The sequence below is a fragment of the Panthera leo genome, chromosome B1 (genome assembly GCF_018350215.1).
Source record: "Panthera leo isolate Ple1 chromosome B1, P.leo_Ple1_pat1.1, whole genome shotgun sequence".
Classification (NCBI taxonomy): domain Eukaryota; kingdom Metazoa; phylum Chordata; class Mammalia; order Carnivora; family Felidae; genus Panthera; species Panthera leo.
The window spans coordinates 84864719-84869298 of record NC_056682.1 but is presented as its reverse complement, the minus strand read 5'-3'; positions in this window follow the sequence as shown (position 1 = coordinate 84869298).

Here is a 4580-nt window from a genome sequence, read left to right as displayed (position 1 = left end):
ACCCTGCTGCCTGTCAGGCCAGGTCAACCAGACCACGACTGCATTGAAGTCATGGATGAGGTATTCTCCAGCTCACCAGACTTGAGGGACCAGCCCCTCAACGACCCTGTCGCTGAATATTTCACTAATGGTAGCAGTTTTGTGAAAAAGGAAGAATGTCTTGCAGGGTACTCTGTGGTGACCCTGAATTCTATCATTGAGGCCAAACCCCTGCCAAAGGGGACTTCAGCATAGAAGGCAGAGCTCATCACACTAATCTGAGCTCTCCAACTGGTGGCAGGGATACATGTTAATATATACACAGACTCTATGCCTTCACCACCCTCCACGTACATGGGGCTTTATATAAAGAGAAGGATCTAATAAACTCAGGAGGAAAAGACAAAGTTTGATAAGGAAATCCTTGAACTCTTAGATGCTACATGGGCTCCTAAAAGAGTGGCAGTCATGCATTGTTGGGGACATCAAAGGGGAGACACCACGGCCACATGGGGAAACCGTAAGGCAGATCGAGAGCAAAGCTTGCGGCCTCCAAAGGAACAGCGGAATCAGCAGCTTTAACCACCACACGGTTCCCTAGCCCACTGGCAGAATGGGACCCTAATTACTCACAACATGAGAGTACCTGCTTTAAGACTGAAAAAAGGAAGCTACCTCCCAGGTGGATGGTGGAAATTTGAAGATGGATGAGTAGCAGTTCCTAAGGCCCTGGTTCCAGCTTTGGTCAAGCAGTTCCATTAGGAAACCCATATTGGCTAGACAGCTGTCGAGACTGCATTGAGCCGACATTTCTATGTCCCTCAACTCCCAGCATAGCCCGAGCAGTATGAGAGCAATGTGAAACATGTGCCCGGAATAACCCATGTCAGGGACCCAAGGTCGCCCCTGGGGTGCAGAGTGTCAGGGGAGCCCCATTTGAAAATGTGATGGTGGACTTCACTGAGCTCCCAGGGTCTGAGGCTATAAATATCTGTTGGTCTTTGTGTGCACTTTCTCAGGCTGGGTGGGAGCCTTCCCTACTCACACAGAAAAGGCATATGAAGTGGACTGACTTCTAAAAGAGATCATTCCTCGATTTGGGATCCCTAACACTATGGGATCAGATAACAGGCCAGTGTTCGTGGCTGAGGTGGTGCAGCTGGTGGCAAAGGGGTTAAAGATCATCTGGAAGTTACACACGGGCATACTGACCCCAGAGCTCCAGGAAGGTGGAATGAATGAACCGAACCCTGAAGCTGCAATTAAGGAAACTATGTCAGGAGACCACCTATACTGGGACCAGGTGTTGCCAATTGCCTTGTTAAGAATCAGGTAGAGCCCCACTAAGCAGATGGGGTTCTTCACTAATGAAGTCCTTAATGGGCACCCTTCCCCCATTATCAAGGGCATAAGGGGAGATCTAAATAAGATAGACAATCTAACCCTAAGGCAACAGATGAGGGCCCTTGGCTCTACTCTAACCACCTTAACACCACTGGGTTAGGGAGCGATTAACTGTGAGTCTGACCACAGATTCTCACCCCTTTAAACCAGGAGATGTTGTATGGGTGAAGGAGTAGAATGTCCAACCCCTAAAACCACTCTGGAGGGGCCTGTTCACTGTCATTTTGTCCACCCCTAGTGTAATAAACGTAGCAGGAGTGGGTCCCTGGATTCACCACACCAGAGTGAAGCCAGCATCTTGAAGCTCGGAATGCATTCCTGATCCATCAATGCTGTGCAAGCTGACCACATGGAAGAAGCAATCTGCAACTCCAGAGGTTCTGGGAGACTGCAGCCCTGCTTTAGGTACTCTGGAAACTGACTAATCTATGCACAGCAGAAGCTTGAGGAATCCACCGTCTGGTGAAACAAATAGACTGTCCTTATTTTCTGTATCTGTTTCCTTACTGTGATGCACTGTCACCCCATGTTTCTCCCTGTTATTTTGATTCTTGCTCTACTTTTTACCATAGGATTGGCAGAGGCTGCCCTGGCCAGCTGGGAGTGCGGTGAGAGGTTTCTGTTAGCACTCACCTTCCCCTTCTGGCTGGGATGCTTTGTTGGTATTGGTTGCTTCTAATCTGGACCCCTTCTGTAGACCTAGATTCCTCTTCTTGTGACCCATATATTCACATAACCAGGTCAGGCCAAGGAGTCACTTGGACCTTACTATATCATACCCACTTCTCATGCCAAGGAAAAGGCCTGGGGACCTGCAGACACAATAAGACCACCTATTCTATCTGCCAACGGGAGAGTCAACACACTTGCTTTGATTCACAGTACTCCCCCAGTGAAGATTGGTTAGAAGTCCCATCCTACCAGGGGGTGAGGGAGGGGGCTTGGTCAGCTGGACACAAATTACTAACCCAAAACGACTGGTGTCAATGCTGTTTGAAGTATGTGAGGTTATAGGTATTGGCCCAGAGGCATCTGTCATATGAAAAAAGCAGGCATTTGTCATAGAGGGCCCAAGGACTCTTGATATGCCATGTGGAGGCTTAGATTGGGAGTGGGAATCCCGACTCAATGACAAATGTATGTGTGAGGAAAATGGTTTATGTGCCTGTACACCTGAGTTTTTATGCCCCAGCTAGAGCTGTGTTTCATGGGCTACTTGGAAAAAAGACGGCACAACAGTGCTCCTTCAGAAGGGGCCTGCTACATCAAGTTGTCAATCAAAGGCCTGTAACCATCATTAACCCAGGAGATTCCAAATGGCAATGGGGCACCTGAATTGGCATCCGGATCCATGGGCGAGGCAGAGACCCAGGGACTGTGTCAAGAAAGTCACTACTGCCCATCCAACCATGTCCCATCAAGTCTTCCACTCCCTCAGTGAAGAAATAAGAAGTAGCCCCCCTCCCATCTCAGTCACAGCAAGGAAGTTGTTTCTAACCCTAGCAGAGACTCTGAAGGTCTCTTCTTGCTATGTATGTATGGGGGAATCAATGGCCATTGGAGGCTAGAGAATTAGATCCCTGCAAACCTTATAATGGAACAGAACACCCCAGTCCTACTACCAGGGTTTGGCTTCTCAGAACCTCAATTATTGGAAAAACCTTCCTTGCCTGGTGAGGAAGTTCACCACCTCTCTTGGAAGCTTAATGTGCGTAGGCCAAAGATTTTATAACTTAACAGCCCAGGAAACCTGAGGATGGGGGTCCCCAGATCACCTTGAGCCAGATCCCTACCCTGTGGCTAACTTCTCTCATCTCCAAGAGGCCTGGGACAATGTCGATGCAGCCATTGAATGGCAGGCCCCAGGTAGAGGTGGACTATACAGGTTATATGGAAGGACAGCCTATATAATATTTCCCTCAGTTTGGTCAGAGTCATGTGTGCTGGGAACTATTCATCCATGTTTCTTCCTGCTCCCACTTGCCAGAGGGGAACATTTGGGAGTCCAATTGCATGGGGACAGGGAGACTGGAAGGAAATGACGTGCCCTACAAATTGGCAATTGGAAAAATGATGAATGGTCTCACGAGCATATAATCCAATATTATGACCCTGGTCAGAGGATGGGTCCTCAGGCTACCGCAGTTCCATTTACATTCTAAACCACATAATCAGACTGCAAGCCATTGTAGAAATTATAACCAATGAAACTGCCAGAGCTCTGAACTTACTGGCCAAACAGCAAACCAAAATGTGCATGCTATCAAAATTGCTTGGCCTTAGATTACTCGCTTGCTTCTGAGGGAGGAGTTTGTGGAAAGTTCAACCTGAGCAACTGCTGCCTACAGATAGGTGATGAAGGAAAGTCATAGAGGAGATCACAGATGGGATGACAAAGGTCACTCATGTCCCAGTCCAGACCTGGAAAGTTTGGGATCCCCGGGAGTTATTTGGAGGATGGTTTTCAACTCTTGGTGGGGGGTGGAGAGAGGAGAGAGACAGAGACAGAGACAGAGACAGAGAGGGAGATTCAAAACCCTCATGGGAATTATCCTCTTGATTTTGGGAGCCTGCTTAATCCTACCTTGCCTAGCTCCCCTTGTGATACAGTCTGTCTCCAGCCTCATTAAGGTAATGGTTGAAAGGAAAATGGCCACACATGTGATGATGTTATGGGAATATAAACCTCTAAACCAAGATGATGCTCTTTGACCCAAAATAGGAGGTCTGAGCATCAAAGGGGAGAATGTGGTAGAGCCCCACCCTAAGGAATGTGGTGAAAATCCCAAGACAAGGGGAGGCAATCTGGCTATGTGTGCATGCATGACATCCTTCATGACTCTGTAATATGACTGGCCATTCAGACTGTATGTTACCATATATAGGAGACAAAGGAGGAAAAATTGTACAAAAAGCAACCCCAAGCTGCACTCGGGGCTCAGCCTTTTGGGTCTTAGCCCGCTGAGCCTATGCTGGCATGAATAAAGCTCTTCCTGGAAAGAAAAGGCTTGGTGTCCTGACTCTCTGTGTGTGACTCACCACTACAGAATTGAGCCTTGTGTCAGACTCTGTGCTGAGTGTGGAGCCTCCTTAAGATCTCTCTCCCTCTGCCCCTCTCACCTGGTGTGCGCACGCTCTCTCTCTCTGTCTCCCAAAAACAAAAAATAAGACAAAAAACAAAACAAAGCAAAACAAAA